At 43.9% G+C, this 20,071-nt stretch overlaps 1 protein-coding gene across 2 annotated transcripts in view; it reads left to right on the forward strand.

The window, feature by feature from the left end:
• RP1 (RP1 axonemal microtubule associated) overlaps positions 1–20,071 on the forward strand; it is a 1,013,486-nt gene that overhangs the window by 129,394 nt on the left and 864,021 nt on the right. The gene's annotated exons all lie outside the window — the stretch shown is intronic.

A 20,071-nucleotide genomic window follows, 5' to 3' on the forward strand; every position in this document is an offset into this window, starting at 1 on the left:
TCTTTGGCATTAACTCAATTTGTCGTGTTTGGAGGAAGAGAAATGCTGCCTATTACCCAAAGAACACTGTCCCCACTGTCAAGCATGGAGGTGGAAACATTATGTTTTGGGGGTGTTTCTCTGCTAAAGGCACAGGACTACTTCACTGCATCAATGGGAGAATGGATGGAGCCATGTACCGTAAAATCCTGAGTGACAACCTCCTTCCCTCTGCCAGGACATTAAAAATGGGTCATGGCTGGGTCTTCCAGCAAGACAATGACCCAAAACATACAGCCAAGGAAACAAAGGAGTGGCTCAAAAAGAAGCACAGTAAGGTCATGGAGTGGCCTAGCCAGTCTCCAGACCTTAATCTCATAGAAAACTTATGGAGGGAGTTGAAGCTCCGAGTTGCCAAGCGACAGCCTCAAAATCTGAATGATTTAGAGATGATCTGCAAAGAGGAGTGGACCAAAATGCCTCCTGACATGTGCGCAACCCTTATTGTCAACTACAAAAAACGTCTGACTGCTGTGCTTGTCAACAAGGGTTTTGTGACCAAGTATTAAGTGTTGTTTGCCAGAGGGATCAAATACTTATTTCTCACTGCAAAATGCAAATAAATTTATCTAATTTATACAATGTGATTTTCTTGATTTTTGGGGGATATTCTATCTCTCAATGTTAAAATAAACCTACCCTTAAAATTATAGACTGTTCAAGTCTTTGTCAGGGGGCAAACTTACAAAAACAGCAAGGGATCAAATAATTATTTCCTTCACTGTAAATTTTCAAAGGAAGCGCACCAGCGTAATCAAGCCTAAGATATCTATTTAAAAGGATTTTATGGGACATGCTTGATGTTCTATTCATAGGACAGAGATTTGTGGGGGTACAATATCCGGCACCTCTACAGATTAGCGGAAAACTGCTCTGGCAACGCTTGTCTCTTAGTGAGGTACGGGGAGGAAACCAGCAGCCATGTACGTCACTTTGTGGCCACTGTGGGGCGCTGAACTTTATCTCAAATTGAAGTCTATAATAGATAAAATGCAACACTCACCACTCGATATTCAGCTGCTAAGAGATTTCCAATTTAGTAGTGCTTACAACAGTAACAGTTTTGTAAGTCATCATGCCTCTAGTGAAGATTTATCTATGTTGCTAGTATTGTAGTCAGAAGTCAAGTATAGGATGAGCAACACTCACTCATCGTCACCTTACATTGTCTTTCTCCTTTTTGGGTTGTCTAAAATCCCCCAATATTATGTTTAGAAGAATAGAAGAGTTCTAGGCAGCTCCAGTGCTGAGAACTACTAAGCTGAACAGTAGAAAAGTGTTGACATACTCATGGCAATGGCGCCATGTGTCATGATGACAATGCTTCCTTTACAAGCATGGCAGAGGTGGGCTTCTGCTGTCTGAGAGGCTAAATGACTGGAACGGTGCTGTGCAGTGTAAGGAGTGATAGTAGGCAGAGGGAAAAGGGATAGATAGTAAAGGGCAGAAGAAGGACAGACGAGTGGCTTGTGTCACCGGTACATATAGAAAGCTATTCTGCATTCAGTAGTGAGAGCTTGGGGGGTTCAAAATAATTACCATATACCAGAATAATAAGAATTACTCCACTCATAGGGCATTCCTGAAGCAATCTAGAGGTATACCGGACAACTGAGGACCCATGCACTAAAGAAAGTCATGATTTATAGAATTTCTGCTATACAATTGTCATCACCTTCTGCTCCAGGTAATGAGATTATTACCAGAGACATTCCACCAGTAACACATTGGAGAAGTTGTGATTGTACCTAAAGTATGGACTATGGATGTCAGATTTATGGCTGAAAAAAGGAAAAAAAATGGTCATACTGATTACTGTAACTAGTGGGTGTGGACCCACTGCGCCATGGGCCAGGCTTACTCTGGAGGGGCGTGATTAAGTGTCTACCGGGTCTTCACTAGAGCCTCTGACTGTGAGGATGGGCTGGGCCACCAGTAGACACCAGGTACCACACCAGGGCAGTCCTCGGGATTGCAGAAGCTGACCAGAGGGTAGGAGACTCGGGTACGGGTTACAGGTGAGCGAGGCAAAAGCGAGGTCAGATGGTCCGAGGTCATGGCAGGTAGCACAGGTTCAGGTAGCCGAGGTCAGGAGCAGAAAGAGTGTGTGAGTGGCTGGCGTAACAATTAGTGTTGAGCGAATTTGTTCGGCGAATGTTCGAAAGTTTCAAATTCGGCACGAATATGGCACATTCGGAGCAAATTTTCTTAAAATCGGAAAAGTTTGATGAATTTGCGCTGGACCGCGAATACAGGGCAACCACAGCATTTTGAACAGTTTTGTTAGCATAGTGCAAGTGTATGATGAGCGGTGACATGTGCCAGGTGAGTGTGGGGGCTGTGGAGAGCTTAGAACAGGTCAGATCAGCGGCGCACTGTTTTTTTTTTTTCCCATGGGCGGTAACTTTAACTGAGGAAAATGTGGCCAGCCAATCATAGCGCAAGAAGCATCTACACTGTCCAGACTTAAGGCCTTCTGCAATTGGCTGCAGAAATCACATGTCCTCTCAATATAAAAAGCCGCCATGTTCCTTCAGTGCCATTATATCCATGTCACTGCTGGAGACAGACGCAGCTCAGTGTTCTCCTGTGTAATGAGAGATATTAGCTACATAGATGGGCGCTTGTGTGGTAGTCAGATAGTGTAGATAATTCCTGGCCTGTGTACCTCAACAACCGCTGGTGCAGCTCATTTTTGGTGTTCTTGTGCAAATACTGAGATTCTGAGTCAGAGGGCCCATGCCATACAATAGTGCTGTGCGCCGCTGGTATAGAGCTCCATGTCTCAGTATACATTGAATAATTTTTTGCACTTGCTAATGTGATCAAGCAAACGCAGTGCACCTTTTCAGTTAGTGGGGTTGAAATTGTGCTCTGCACAGTCTGCAGAGCTTCTTATTGCAGAGCACAAAATCTGTTTTTTTTCTGTTACTATTGTGATATTGAAAGCTGTGTGCACTAAAGTTTTTTTTAGTGTCAGATACTATTTTAGTGGAGTTGAACTTCAGGTGGTTTCAGAGTAAAAAAATACATTGCTTCTCTTGCTATGCCCAGTCCAAAAAATATTTTTTCCTGTGCCAAAAGTCATACATTGCTATAAGCCAGCTACTACGTCAGTGGCGGTCAAATTCAGCTTGTTCTGTGGCACCCCAGGGGTCTGGTTCCCACAGTGATAGCAATATTACGTATGTGAGCAGGTGGGAGGTTTCCTGGTCAGACATCCTATGCATGCCACACCTCCTGCCCAGTCCTGGGAGGGGAAGAACTTCCCCTATATAAAGCTGGGGCTGAGGCAGGGTTAGTGAGTAGAGTGAGAGAACACAGACAGAGACACAGTCTGGTCTGTAGTGGAGCAGCTATAGGGAAAGAAAGATCAGGAGCTCTGTGGGAGCTGTACTAAAAGAGGTCAGGGGCTGGAAGCTGTAGAGCTCGCCCTGATTGAAGAGTTCTTACCGGACCCGGAGTCCGAGGCTGTGGGGACTAATCCTTACCCAGCAGCAGAAACCGCCCGGCAGGGGATTTCAGGTCCTCTGGCCAAGAAACCCGAAGGCACGGTCACACGCAAGGGACCAGCACCGCGACGTGGAGCGGAAGCTACCAAAAGGCCCCGAGTCACCGGCCATACGGGTGAGCACCACACGGTACACTCAGGGACGTGGGCTACTTTTATCAGCCTCTAGCAAGGTAGCCAGAAGAGTACGATTAGTTGGGGAGGCCTACAACTCCGCCTGGCCAGGGGAGATCCCATCAGCTCACTGACTGACCAGGCCCCGATCGCTAGCCAGTACTCCGGGAGGGTCTACTTTGTCACCAGTAAAGACCCAGAACTACACCGCACCGTCTCTGAGTGGTTCCTGCTACCCCCTTCAAACACGTCGGTTGCCCTGAGGCCATACCCCTCCCGTTGGGGGTTCTATCAGCTACGCTGCACGACCTTACCACCGGCCTCAGCGGTCTGCCCTGCAGCGGCGGCTTCATAGCCGCATTCAACGGGTGGCGTAGTCGAACACCGTACCATCTTCTGCTAAAAACTGCCACTCAGCTTGACTCCCTGGGCACGGACCGGGTCACCGCCACGAGACTACTACCCCTATCAGATCCGGCTCCGGGTAGGCTCCCGCGTGCGCAGCGCTGCGCGACTCAGGCCCAGGGGCGCGTCAGTTCGCACAGTCAAACCTATATATATATTTTTGGTTGGCAGGCAGAGTCCACAAAGGTTTTTTACTGTGGCAAAGTTGATCCAGTCTGCTAAAAGGCAGATCCTATTTTAGTGGTGTTGAACTTGGCCTGGTTTCACAGTAAAAAAAAAAATATATCTTCTCTTACTAGGCCTAGTCCAAAAAATATTTTTTCCTGTGCCAAAAGTCATACAGTGCTATAAGCCAGCAACTAAGTCAGTGGCGGTCAAAGTCAGCTGGACGCAGAGCTTATGCAGAGTAATCCAAAAATATTTTTTGCTCTGAGTAAAGTGATACAGCTGGCTAGATCTGAGTTTGAAATATTCTGGAGCTCGCCCTTGTCACCTGCATCTTAAAAACATCTCCAGAATCCGATCTTTTCTCACTTTTGAAACAGCTAAAACTCTTACTGTCGCTCTTATTCACACTCATCTGGACTACTGCAACTCTCTTCTGATCGGTCTCCCTCTTACCAAAATTTCCCCTCTCCAATCTGTCCTAAATGCGGCAGCCAGGGTCGTATTTCTGTCCAGTCGCTTCACCGATGCCTCCACCTTGTGCCAGTCATTACACTGGTTACCCATTCGCTACAGGGTCCAATATAAACTCATTGCTCTCACCCACAAAGCTCTCCACAGTTCTGCACCACCTTATATCTCCTCTCTCATCTCAGTCTATCGTCCTACACGTGCCCTCCGTTCCACAAATGACCTAAGACTAACATTCCCCATAATCCGAACCTCGCACCTCCATCTCCAAGACTTCTCTCGTGCTGCGCCAGTTCTCTGGAATGCTCTACTCCTGACGATCCGATTGATGCCTAGCCCCGATGTCTTCAAACATGCTTTAAAAACCCATCTCTTTAAACAAGCCTACCACCTCAAATACCGAGTATACTAACTTTCCCCTGTTCCCTCCTAAATACTATTCAGAATCTGCTCCCTACTGTTCATTTGTCTCTACACTCTCCATGCACACGATAACTGCACTCAGTAATTGAGTATTGCACTTGAACATACAGGCTGATGACCGGATCATACAGCTTTATATGATAATCCCAACTTATTATAATTGCCAGACCTGAAATAACAAGCACTTTCCACCTATTGTGTCCCCCCATTTCCTTGTAGAATGTAAGCTTGCGAGCAGGGACCTCACTCCTGATGTAACTGTTTAAACTGTCTCACCTTGTATTGAATTTATTGTCTGTACATGTCTCCGTGTAATTGTAAAGTGCTGCGGAATATGTTGGCGCTATATAAATAAAAATTATTATTATTATATATTCTATGTCATACTGGCCTCATCTACATTCAAAAGAAAAAAATTCTTCTGTTCCTAAAGTAATAGAGCAGTTTGAAATTGTTTGGAGAATATCTCATAGGTTTTATTGGCCTCATGCACACTAACAAATTTCTTTTGTCTGTTAGTAACATTATACGGCATGCCATATCTTACCTTGTCATTTAGTGTCGCTGAAATTCAGGTGCGTGCTGAGCTATTGCACAGGAAAAAAACATATTTTTCTTTAGTTAATTGCGTGCTCCTACCACTGTATCTGACCAACATGAGAGGGAAAAAGAGAGAGCGTGGTGGAAGGGGGAATCGGCTTGGTGTTCAAGGTGCACGTGGAGTACGTGGTAATGTTAGTGAAAGCACTGGTGAACCAACACAAACAGGTCCTATCCAAAGACAACTGACAACTTACATTTTTGGATGGCCTACTGCACTCCCTTCCTTTGGCAGCCGCACAGCGATGCGCCTTGTTGATAAGGCCCAGAAAGAGCAGGTGCTCCAGAGGATGGCAAGCTCTGCTTCCAGTGCCCTCTCCTCTTCTTCCACCACCTCAACATCACACGCAGTACAGCCCACAGAGGTGGCACCCTAATTACCCATGCTTCCCCCCCCCCCGCATCACAACTGGCCAACTGCCCAACTAGCTGTAGCGAACCACAGATGGGGGAGTCTGTAGAACTCTTCACCCATTCTACACCATGGGCATCAGAAGTGTACTCCAAACAGAGTCAAGGGGAGGAAATCATCTGCACTGATGCCCAAATTTTTTTTTGCTTGGATTCGGGGCAGGCCGAAGTAGGGTCCGAGCAGGTTCCTGACCCTTGTCACCAGACGTTAACCGCAGGGAAGGGAGGTGATCCCGATGAGACTCAGATACCTAAGGCTCATGTGGACTGTACTGTGCTGTCAGGGCAACAAGAGGAGAGGGGTCACTCTGAGGGCGAGGAATGGCATAACACATTGAATCATGACAAGGTTGAAAATCCTACTTGCTGAGTCACGCAGCCGAGTAGCTCATCTGAGGAGGTGGAGGAAGACGAGGAGGTTACATTTCCCCCATATGGCGCAGATACGGAGTGATACAAGCACAAGGAGCACTGCATCCTTAGCCACAACCGTGGCTGTGGCCAGCGGCGGTCACGGGTCTGCAGCTCGCAGGGGCAGCAAGGGTTGCCTAGCATGGGCCTTTTTTGTCACTGCAAAGGATGAGCCAACTCACGTTATCTGCAAACTTTGCGATAAAAAACGCAGTAGAGGGAAAAACTGCAATAATTTGACTACTACATGCATGAACATTCACATGCTCAAACAACATTCTTTATGGTGGGAATCTTACCACGCTGAAATGCGGACCCGAGCACCTCAACAACCATCAGCAGCCCCATCAACTGCATCCGCTGCTTCTTCCTCCTCCCTTGTACCGTGCCAAGTATTGTCACACAGGTCTCCCATCTCAGAAACTCCAGTTCTTTACCCGCTCCAATCAGAATGAGTGAAAGCCCGTCAGCTGTAACAGAAGCGGACACGCCTGCTGTGTTTGTTTCACCGAGCACACCGCATGTTTCTCAATCCACCGTAACATCTGCACCTCACGCTCCACCAGTTTTTCCGGTTAACCATACTCCGCCCTCTCTCGCTGATGGCCGTCGCAGTCCTCCAGTACCAGTTGCCCAGCCGCCGTTACTTCTCTAAGAAAGCTGTGTTGTGCTAAACCAGCATGTCGCAGACAACATCACCCGTTCCTTGTCTAAATCTATGTGTGCCAGGGTGCATTTCAGCACAGACATTTGGATGAGTAAGCGTGGCCAAGGGCGTTACCTCTCGCTGACTGGGCACTTGGTGACTCTCGTGGCTGTGGGAGCAGGCGGGAAAGGGGCTGCTTAACAAATCTTGGAATCCCCAAGGCTTGCAGAAGAAACCTCTGTATTTCGCACTTCCTCCGCTGCTTCTTCATCCTCCACCTCCTCTAGGACCTCCACCTCCTCTAGGACCTCCACCTGCGCACTCAACCTCTGCCTTAACGAGACATGCGTTCAAGGGTGCGGCGCGAATACACATCACCTCTGTACTCCGCAGTCAGAGCTCACCGTAATCAGGCAATCTTCAAATTAATATGCTTTGGAGATCGCAGTCATACAGGTGAAGAGTTGTGGGCAGCTCTCCAGGCTCAGTTTGAGCAATGGCTGTCTCCGCTGAACCTAGAGCCAGGGAAGGCCATGTGCGATAATGGTGCGAACCTGTTAGCGGCCCTAGGCCGAGGCAAGCTCGCACACGTGCCTTTCATGGCCCACTTCCTCAACCCTGTGGTACAGCAATTTCTCCACCACTATCCTGGCCTGGATGAGCTGCTTCACAAAGTACGGATGCTGTGTGCTCACTTCTGCCATTCGCACCCCTCATATGTCATCGACTTGCATTGATACAGAGGTTTTTGTCCGTGCCAGTTAACAGGTTGATCTGCGATGTGCCGACGCGGTGGAATTCCACTCTGCACATGTTGCAGCGACTGTCCCAGCAGCAACGAGCTCTGACGCAGTATGTCATGACGTATAGCTTGGGGCAACGCAGTACGGACTTGGGGCATATCACGTTTGTGGAGTGGGAACAGATTCTGCATGATTTTGAAATGGCTACTAAACTGGTTCGTGCTGACGATGCCATCATCAGCATCACTATTCTGGTCATATACATGCTGGAGCAAACTTTGAATAACCTGCGACAGGAGGTGGTGGCCCCAGAAGAAGATGAGGATATGGAAGGAATCCAAATGTCTCAAATTTACAGACTGTCGTCACACAGGTGGATGCCAAGTGATGGTGGATTACAGCGATCAAGGGGGTTTGGTGATACCAGGCAAACTGTTAGTGAAGGTGCAAGAGCCAAGGAACTAATGGAGGAGGAAGAGTTGATGGGCGAGCAGCTGTCAGAGGATGAAGAGGATAATCATCCCCTCTCGTTTAAACGTTGGCAGGAGGGGACAGGGGAAACAAGCATCAGTGTTACACAGCCCACAATACAGCTTGGCTTTGGACCTCCTGGAAGAGCCCGACATATGAGTGCCTTCTTGATGCACTATCTGCAACATGATCTCCGTAGAGTTAGGATTCTAAATAATGCTGACTACTGGGTTGCCACTCTGTTAGATCCACGTTATAAGAGTCAATTTTGCCAGATGCTTCCCGCCCTGGAAAGGGACCCGCTTATGTTGGAGTATCGAAACAAGCTTTTAAGCAACCTTAATAGGGGTTTGACCCAAGATAACAGTGAGGCACACAATGTGCATCACAGCTGTAGTCTTTCAACCTCCGGCACATCAGTTCGTCAATGCCAAAACATTAGCAGCAGCAGCAGAATGACTGGCAGCAGCATAACAGAGTATAAGTCTGACATGTGGTGAACAACTGGAGAGGATGGTGCAGGAGTATCTAGAGTTCAATATCAATACCATCAGGGAGGGTTTGGACCTTTTTACATTTTGGTCTTCAAAAATGGATGAATGGCCTGATCTCGCCTCTCATGCCTTGGAGGTTTTATCATGCCCGGCAGCCAGCGTTCTCTCTGAACATGTCTTCAGCGCTGCAGGTTGTGTCTTGATGGATAAGCGCACCCGACTGTCCCCTGAAAGTGTAGACCGCCTAACTTTCATCAAGATGAACAAGTCATGGATCTCCAAGGACTTTTTCACCCCAATTGCAGACTGTACAAAGTAGGCGATGTTGTCATTTTGAGTGTGCTGCATTGATCTCTTGAAATTGCAGTCTGTGATATGACTTCTGTGCCTGCTCTTGCAGCTGCTGCAGGTTTTAGGCCCTAGTTTTGGGAAATGTGGAGAATTCTGATTATGTCTCCATCCATTGGGTTACCTGTAGTAGGACAAGTTTGGGTCTGCGTTAAACTACTTGTAGTCTGATGACATTGATGCCACTCCGGTGGCGTTAGGCCCTCATTTAGGGCAATGTGAACACTCCTGGTTAGGTCTCCATCTCCTGGGTTGGCTGTACTGGAAGAGGTGTGGGTCTTATTTACACTATTTCTACAGTAGTGAAATTGATGCCACTTTGCTGGCGTCTACCACTAATTTTTTAAATGTGGGGAATCCTGATTGGGTTTCCATCTATTGGGCTGGCTGTAGTGGAACCTTCCTGTTCTGCAGTCTAAGTTGTATAAGGTTGCGTACCAGTCCTTGCTGCACTCCTGATACAGACTCTGCCTGCTGCACTCCTGATACCGACTCTGCCTGCTGCACTCTGATACAGACTCTGTCTGCTGCACCATCTAGTCTGTCCTACTGGGTCCAGCTGCTGCACGTCCCTTGGTCTGTCCTGAAGTGGCACCTGGCATTCATCGGGAGCCCAAGTCTAACCTCACCATCAGAGGCTTTAGTGAACAGTCCGGTGCTAGCTTAGTCACGCCCCTCCAGGCTCTCCGAGGTCCATGGCACAGTGGTTCCACAAACCACATCTGTGACAGTGCGCCCTCGCAGGCAGGGTCCTCTCTCCTGTTGTACCAGACGGTGACCCCTTTTGACATGTAAAGCGCAACTGAATAAATGTTGCTATCACAGTAATAATAACTAAAGTACTTGTACTCTGGGTCAATTGATGGCACTTCCCTGGTGTCTACACCTAATTTGATGTGTTTTGGCAGCTTTTGTTCCCATTTCAAGGTGTTGTATATGCATCTTTTTGGTCCCCCCATTGACTCCTATGGGATTCGGAAATGTTCGACGAACATTCGGCGAATAAATTCGGCGAATATCAATTTGTTCGGGGAACTTTTCTGAACCGAACATTGAAATGATTGCTCATGCCTAGTAACAATTACCTCTGCTTTTTTTTCTGGATCTTCACATCATGTGTTGACCCTTTTGGACAGACTGTTGCATTTTACCCTATTGGTGACATGTGTCTTACTCTAAACTACCCATACTACTTACTATAGTAGTGGTACCCATCACAAAGGTAGTTCGAATATATAAATATGAATCCTGTGAGATATCTGCCTACTTATAAGGAGCATGATTTATGCAAAACTAACAGTGAAGCTTTTAGAAGACTTTTGGCACAGAAATACATATTCAGCTACAGAGAAGTATATTCTAGAAGTACAATGCTTTTGATAACTCAAACCCATTGCTACCCATTTTGTAGTGTAATGATTGTGCTGGAAATTCTCAGATGGCAATCCATAGAAATCCATTTAGATGTAAGAGCTACATGTACAGAAGACTTTTATTGCGCTACAAAATATCAAGAGGGGACATATATATTTCTTAAGACTGCGTGCCCACTATGCGCTTTTCAAGCGTTTTTGCCGCGGAATTTTCGCAGGGAAAACGCTTCAAAAACGCTTGGTAATATGTGCCCCATGGTCCCCAATGATAATCCAAATGTGCTGTGCACATGCTGCGGAAATTTCTGCTGCGGATTATCATTGCGGAAAAATACGCAGCAGCATGTCCATTAATTTTGCGGACACGCAGCTTAATTGCCGCCATTGACTTGCATTAAACCCAATATTATCTGTGGGAGCACATGTGCCCATGCGGATGTCATACGGTTCAATGTGTGGATGGTACCCGGGTTTGGAGAAGAGGAAACTCTCCTACTGACCCAGGTACCATAGAACCTGTTAAAAAAAGAATTTAAAATAAAAAATAAAGATTATACTTACCTTCAGATGGCCCCCGGTCTCCTCAGCGATGCGTCCGGTCTGTTGTATGGGTCGCGGTGGTGTGAGGACCTGCTATGACGTCGGCATATGACTGTCACATGACTAAATGACATCATGGCAGGTCCTTTCACACCACCGCGACCGATACAACAGACGAGACGCAGCGGAGAAAACACCGGGGGCCATCGAAAGGTAAGTATAATCTTTATTTTTTATTTTTTACCATTCTTATTCTTTTTTATTAACTATTACTTGGTCACACTATATAAATCTATGCCGGTTGCATGGATTTATATAGTGTGACCAAGTTGTCAAGCCCTTTTCCAAGTGATGCTAAAATCGCTTGGAAAAGCGCTTGATAACCCGCATGCAGAAATGCATGCAAAAACACTTGACAAACGCTTCTACCTGGCAGGAAAAACGCATGTAAAATCCGCATGCGTTTTTCCTGCCAGGGAGAAGCGGAAAAAATATGCAGCATTTCTGCATCATGGGCACTTAGCCTAAAGCAAAGTTGTCCAGAAGATACATCTAAGTTGCATTCAAATTGTGCAATAGTTGCTAAGTGATGCTTAAAGGGAACCTGTCATCTGAAAAAGCAGATATGGGATTAATCTGTAGGTTAATAGCGCTGTGAACCTGCCCGGCACTGAGAGCCCCACTACCAAGAGGAAATTAACTTTATTCCCCCGGCAGAGTTTGGGTTTGTCACAGGAACAGCGCCGGCACAGGTTCAGTCATCGCTTTGTGTATAGAAAGCAGGGCATTTATTGACAGCTGGCCCTAATGCTGAGCTGCTGTCAGTCAGTGTGGGGGGTGCGGTTACTGAACCTGCTCTGGCGCTGCCACTGTGACTGTTACTGGGGAGAATAAAGTTAATTTTCTCCTAGCAAGGGTCCAAGTGCAGGCAGCGGGCAAATTCACAACACTGTTAATCTGCACATTAACCCCAAATCTGCAGGTTAGTAGCGTTATTTCGGGTGAGTGGTTCCCTTTAAAGAGAACCTGTCATCAGGATTTTATACTCCTTTTATGAAAAGATGCCTTAATGCTGAGTAAATCCTTACCATTTTTGTAAAAATCCGTTTTACTGTTTTAGATATATTGATAGTTGAGATTGTATGCTAATGAGTTGCAAGTGCAATGGGTGGGCACAGCAGTTATAGCTCTCATGCCCTCTTCCCTATTCCCTACCTGCAGCCTGCCTCTTGTCTCTGACTGAGAGATCACTGAAACATGAATGACCTGTTAGTCAGAGACACTAGGCAGGCTGCGGGTGGGGAATAGGCAGAGAAGCCGGAGGGCTGTAAGTGCAGTGCCCGCCCATTGCACTTGTAACTCATTAGCATAAAATCTCAACTATGGATTTCTCTAAAACAGTAAAACGGATTTCTACAAGAAAGGTAAGGATTTACTCAGCATTAAGGCATCTTTTCGTACAAGCCACTAGTTTGGGGTATAAAATCCTGATGACAGGCTCTCTTTAAGTCTGCGGAAAAAGTAATAGTGACTAGAAAAGTGAAGGTGAAATATTAAAGCTTTATAACCTGCATTAAATACCAGCCAAAGACCAGCTATTGAAAAAGAGGGGATTTGTGAGCCAAGACAAGTGGTTCAGTGAACGCTATTTAAGATTTCACTATAATTGGAAACAATTTTTTTGGATCAAAATATCCATCCACAAAACTGCACTGTCTGCCATTATAATAAAAAGCAGCAGAACATGGTTAATCTCTGTCTGTACATAACAGCAAAAAGTCCTAAACGTTTATTGGGCGCTAATAAAAGAAGAAGTGGCACATCATCCCACTCACTAAACTCTGCTTCATTCTCCTCAAACTCTCCACAGTGCAGGCAGTTCCCAAACATAATGTGACTTATTTTCTTTTGATTATGGTCCGTAATTAATCTGGTGAAGCCTGTTAATTTTACACATGTATTATGAATGTTTTTATGTGAGCAGATAAATGCCGTTCACCAGCTCATCTACCCACATAATTAGCACAGATATTTTTTCTTATAAAATGCATATCACATACTTTTGTAATTTATTATTACTCCCAAGCATTTGTATAGTGAACAATGGAAGAGAATAATCATTGTAAGCATTTTAATACCAAAAACTGGTGGTTAAATATTCATGTAATAGTCTTCTGTGCTACAGTAAAGATGGATAATAAAAAGGGTTTAGGTTGGGAAAACTGCTTCTTACCTGCATCTCACAACCAAAGTACCATTCTGCTCTCCACACCAGTGATTGTCTATTAAATGTCACTCACAACCTTGTAATTGCCAGCACTCTCCAGATTCACATAGCCCTAAGCTGACTGACTACTCTAGTCATCTAATGCTCTTGATGACTCCCCCTACACCTGAGCAATAGGTACCACATAAGATGCGATGTGCATGAGTGGTCCTCTTTTAAAAAGAAGATAATTTCAGAACAAGTAAAAAATTAACTTTGCAGAAACCAACTGCAGGTACTGTGGTACAAAGCATTTTAGTTACTGTCATTTTTAAAGGTACCGTATACTTAGTAGTCTCAGCACTCATGGAAGTTCCATTTTTAAATGTTTCAGAATAAAACAAACGAATAAATTATACAATAATTTGTGTAAAATTCTTGTTCAGGTTTCTGCTCTCTTTACAGTGACTACACCCCATGCCATGGTATTTTACACAGTCCCATACCAAAATCTAAAGCTCTGACATGAAGGGTGGCCTTCTCTTCCTTGCTCTAAATCTCAAGAACGCCTACTATGCCACCGTTCCCACTGTCATCTCCACTGATTCTAGTCTAATTCAGGACTGTACTACTGGGCTACTCCTTTGACCTGCAGAAAAACCAGACCTCAATGTAGCTACCAACTGGGATTCTCTTTAGACCCCAACATGAGGCAACTACAGTTTTCTCTGGCTTTGAACACACCACACTAAATTACCTCTTGTTCCCTCACCTGGCCAGACCCACAGCCCTAGCAGACTCACCAAGGCTAATCACAGCACACTACCAAACCATTTCAGTGCAGCCCACACAGAACTCTCACAGGCCCAGCCATGTCAAGGCCAGACTCCTACTGTTCTTAACCACAGAGTGGTCATGGGAAAATAAGGGACATTCAAAATAATGAAAATAACCCTTAATAAAATAAACTTAACCCCTTTATCCCGAGGGTGGTTTGCATGTTAATGACCAGGCCAATTTTTACTCTTCTGACCACTGTCACTTTATGAGGTAATAACTCTGGAGCGCTTCAACAGTTCCCACTGATTCTGTAATTGTTTTTTCATGACATATTGTACTTTATGATATTGATAAAATTTATTTGATATGACTTGTGTTTATTTGTGAAAAAAACAGACATTTAGCGAAAATTTTGAAAATTTAGCAATTTTCAAACTTTGAATTTTCATGCCCTTAAATCAGAGAGATATGTCACACAAAATAGTTAATAAACAACATTTCCAACACGTCTACTTTACATCAGCACAATTTTGGAACCAAAACTTTTTTTCGCTAGGAAGTTATAAGGGTTAAAAGTTGTCCTGCAATTTCTCATTTTTCCAACAAAATTTACAAAACCATTTTTTTAGGGACCACATCACATTTGAAGTGACTTTGAGAGGCCTTTATGACAGAAAATACCCAAAAGTGACACCATTCTAAAAACTGCACCCCTCAAAGTGCTCAAAACCACATTCAAGAAGTTTATTAACTCTTCGGGTGCTTCACAGGAATTTTTGGAACGTGGAAGCAAAAAATGAACATGTAACTTTTTTCACAAAAATGTTACTTTAGACCCCAATTTTTTTATTGTCGCAAGAGTATCAGGAAAAAATGGACCCCAAAATTTGTTGTGCAATTCCTCCAATACCCCACATGGCAGGGTTCAGAAGGGAAGGAGTACCATTTGACTTTGTGAATGTAAAATTTGCTTGAATAATTAACGGACGACATGTTGCATTTGGGGAGCTCCCACAAGTGACACCATTTTGGAAACTACACCCCTTAAGGATTTTATCAAAGGGTATAGTGAACATTTTGAACCTAGAGGCTCGACACAGAATTTGATAACATTAGGTCATCATATTGAATAAGTTGTCATTAGTCTTGAGTGCAAGTGCTTGCTACTTGAATTTGCAACGGGTACTCGGGTATGCACCAAGTATTGCAGGTGCTCAAGTGACATGCTTGTGTCCCCGCCCCACATGTTTCACAGTTATTAGATACCCAAACAAAAACATGCGGGGATCGCCTGTGCATGGCAGGCAAACTCAAGTAGCGAGCACTTGCGCTCAACACTAGTTGCCATATCGTCGTCTTTTTTTCTTTACTTTTGAAAAAATCCCAACCCCAACACAACGCTAATCCTAACCCTAGCCCAGCCCTATCCCTAGCCCAACCCTATCCCTAGCCCAACCCCAACCCTAGTACAACCCTAACCCTAGCCCAACCCTATCCCTAGCCCAACCCTAACCCTAGCACAACCCTAGCCCTAGAGTTTATTTTTTACGCCTTTCCTCATGCGGTATAAGTGATTAGATGACTTTATTCTTCGGTTCAGTGCGATTACAGCGATACAAGATTCATATCGAGTTTTTATGATTGACAGCTGTCACACACTAAAAGACGCATTTTTTTTACAAAGACTAGTTTTTGCATCACCATATTTTGACATCTATAATTTTTCCATATTTCGGCCAACAGAGTCAAGTGATGGCTTGTTTTTTGCGGGACAAGTTGACATTTTTATTGGCATCATTTTCGGGCACATGACATTTTTTATCGCTTTCTATTCCGATTTTTGGGAGGCAGAATAAACAAAAACCAACAATTCAGGAATTGTTTTGTTGTTTTTATGCCGTTCCACGTGTCGTAAAATTGATAAGAGAGCGTTATTCTTCGGGTCAGTACGTTTACAGCGGTACCACATTTATATTTTTTTTTTATGTTTTGGTGCTTTTACACAATAAAAACTATTTTATAGAAAAAATAATTTTTTTGCATCGTTTTATTCTGAGAGGTATAACTTTTTTATTTTTCGGCTGATGGAGCTGTATGGCGGCTTGTTTTTTGTTGGACAAGATGACGTTTTCAGGGGTACCATATTTATTTACATTCGTCTTTTTGATCGCATTTTGTTCCATTTTTTGTTTGGCGGTATCATGATAAAGCATTGTTTTTTGTTTTGTTTTTTTACTTTTTACCGTGTTCACTGAAGGGGTTAACTAGTTGGACAGTTTTACAGGACAGGTCGTTACAGACGCAGCGATACCAAATATGTGTACTTTTATTGTTTTTTTTGTATTGTAATATTTATTTATGGGTACAGTATATTTTAATTTTTTTGTATTTTTTTCATTTTTTTTAAAATGTTTTTACATTTTTTTAATAGTTTAAGATTTGAGAGTCCTCAGTGGTTGATACCTTTTAATGGCTAACTGAAAAGATGGTAACAAATTGCAAGCTTTCGAGACTACTCATGCCTCTTCATCAGGCATAGAATAACACAAAATCTGAAGAGTCACTATCTACTGGCTAACACAGTACAAAGATATATATTTTTTCTGTATCATATGCTTAGTGGCACACAGTCCTGGCACCAATTTGACAAAGCAGCCGTACAGCTTTCCTTTCAAAGGCTTGCTCATACTATTTTTCTTCTCAGCTCAGGGTTATCACCTGCATCAACTAAATACTTCTGTCATTCCCACTTTCTGTAAAGAGACAGACTTACTCCCCATCGGTCAGCACAGCAGGTCTTGGCTGAATAAGTATACTGACCCTCTTTTGTTACTTCCTTTGCTTTGTCTACCTGCTACTTTTAATCCTATTATTGGGTCCAGCTCTTGTGCTGCTGGAGCCTCCTGCTTCTACATATTGTTCCTGCTGTTTGCCTGGAAGGTTCAATCATCCAAAGTCTTAGAGGTGAAATGATAATTTTCTTCTGTAATTGCACTACATACAGAGCGACTGACTTTGGATGCGCGGCAACTGACGGTGCCGCGATCTGAGGACAGCCCAGGAGGGGCGAAACCAGGTGCTCCACCGGGGCAGACCTCGGACACTCAACGAGGTATGCAGGTACTGGCAGGTTCGGCTGGTAAACATATTTGCACTTGCAGGTGCGGGCAGGTCTAGCCGGTATACCAAGTTCTGGAAGGTGCGGACAGGTCTGGCTGGCAGACGGGTCCGGCTGGTGTATAGATAAGGACTTGCAGGTGTGAGCGGGTTAAGCTGATATACAGGCAGGTACTGGTAGACATGGCTGATTTTGAGACACAGGTAGGACCCAGTTCAGGCTGGTTGGACAGGCAGGAAACCGTAGACACAGTCAGGCAGGGAACCGCAGATGTGGACAGGCAAGACAGGACTCGGTTTGCAAGGAGTAGACAGGGTGAAGTGCACACGGGACGCATACAAGCATAGGTATGGATAAGACAGACTGGAACAAGTTCACACAGGGTACTTACAATAAAGTAGCAAGTGTACTCGCTAACACCAATGTTGCACAGCGACAACAGGTTAGAGTTAGGCACTCGTTCAGACACTGCAGGTTTCAGAGATAGGTACAGGTTCATACACTGCAAGTTACAGACACAATAGGTGAAGGGAAAGATCCAGACACAGATACAAATCAGGTTCAGGGCTAGGTCCCAATTCTGACAAGAACTGACACAGGAACAACCATGTTCAGGGATAAGTCCCAATTCAGACAAGAACTGACACAGGTACAAACAGGTTTAGGAATTAGGCCTGGGTATTGGGCCTCCAGGGTGTCAGGAACAGGACAGGACAGGACCTGGCAACTCAGTAGTTGCACAAACACACTTAAAGCGAGTGTTGCTCAGGCACCTCCCTACAGGTGGAGGTGCTTTAAGTAGCAAGTGCCTCCCAGCCATAGGCTGGGGACACATTAGGAATGCGCGTTTCTTTATGAATCAGGAAGTACTCGTCGCCTTAAACATGCAGCCAGGAAATGTGCACAGCAAGCAGAGGACCAGGAGCTCACTGCACACAGCAAGCAGACAAGGCGCTCACTGCATGGCCTGGATTGGTGAGTCAGTGTCCTTGTATGGCGATGGATGGAAAGTCATACAGGGATGCCGGCAGTGATGTTACAGACTGGCTGCATCCCTTGGAGAAACGTCTAGGCAAGCTGTCTGTGAAAGGGAATTGCATATAGAGACCCACAGTTGTACTGTTAAATGCTCAAAATCTTACAGTCACTTTGGGTGCAAACTGATTGATTATAGAGGAGCAGTTGTAGCACTTCACGGTCCCCTTCAAGGACCACTCAGAAAGTTGTTGTGATACCATCAAGTGCATTGTTCCACTAAAAGTATTGAGCTGCTAAGTGCAGTACAACAAACATCTCCCCAGTCCCTTAAATGTATATCATTACTATACATATAAGAGACTGGGGAGATATTTGTTGCACTACACCCCCTGAGGAAGCAACTAAGAATGCTCGAAACGCTCATTGGGAAGCATGTTTTGTGGGACTATGTATGGTGCACCTTATTATAGGCAAGAGTATTTTTGTTGTATACATGTGAATTGTGTACATATACTCACCAATACATACATTATGGATATCATTATCACTGTTTCTTATAATTGTACAGTACCTTTGTTACAATGTGATAGTCAACTGCATTGTAATCTGGTTTTGTCGGCTTATATTTTGAGTATGAAAGCCGTTTTTATATATGATATATACAATAAAATATACATTTTTATATATACATAAAAAAATCCTTTTGCCTTGTTGTGTTTATTGCATGTACTCAATATAAACTCTGACTCAAGGGCAGTATACTATGGACCACTAAATGTAACACTTTTTAATGTAATTCCCAATGTCGCCTAAAATCAATTATGCTGTAGACTCAGTTACAAGACAGGGTTTTGCTTCTTGAAGTTTGGATCAAAACCAGTCATCTGTATACAATGTTTGTAGTAGAGATACAATATTGCTGCTTCATTTTTCCCTTTTTTGCTATAACTTTTCCCTTTTCTGTTATCTCACAATCTGTTACATTGTCTTTTAAAGTCCAGCATAAATTTAGCCCTGACTACATTCATTGTGTCCAAATAAATAGAACATTTTTATTGCTAAACATAACATTATAAAGGACACTGAGACTTGTGTAATAAAATGAAATTACAACTTGTAGCCAAGTAGTAAAACTGGACAAAAGTCCTTGCAGTTGATCAGAATTTACCTCTACTTAAAACTTCAAGCAGATACAATGTATCAAAAAATCAGAAACATATTGCGGTATACTCCTATACCTTACATGAACACAGAAGTGTGTACTAGCCAAGAATCATTATGTGGTTCTGAGAATTAGAAATAGTTTGTATAAGTCACAGTCTTTTTGACTGTCATGTTCATGTCTATTTTCAATACTCAATGTTTGGATAACTTGTCTTACATTCATTAGGCTATGTTCATAATTTGCTTTTTTTCTGCTTTTTTGCAGCCAAAATATGATCTCTTGGCCTTTAAAAAGCTGTAGCCAAAACACAGTTTTCTTTTGCTTTTATTGCTGCTTTTTTGCTGCATTTTTGCTACGTTTTTCAGGATTCCAAATTTTAGCTTTTGCTTGCACCTTGCAAGCATCAAAAATAGAAGATATTAGGCCACCAATGCAAGATGTATGTGAAACCATAAAACATTTTGGGGGAAAAGGCCAATTTGATCAAATTATTTAGGGAAAAAAGTTTATGTGAGAAAAAATAGTGACTATTCTGAACAAAACAGCTGGGTTCATTTATGAAGCACAGCTGTGAACTAAGGTTATATGAGGTCATGAAAAAATACACAATTGAAAACATAAAGACAGTGGGGGAAGTTGAATTAGTCAGGCACACTTTA

Source organism: Phyllobates terribilis, unplaced genomic scaffold, assembly GCF_046119375.1.
Source record: "Phyllobates terribilis strain yellow unplaced genomic scaffold, ASM4611937v1 Scaffold_4__5_contigs__length_816908805, whole genome shotgun sequence".
Lineage (NCBI taxonomy): Eukaryota > Metazoa > Chordata > Amphibia > Anura > Dendrobatidae > Phyllobates > Phyllobates terribilis.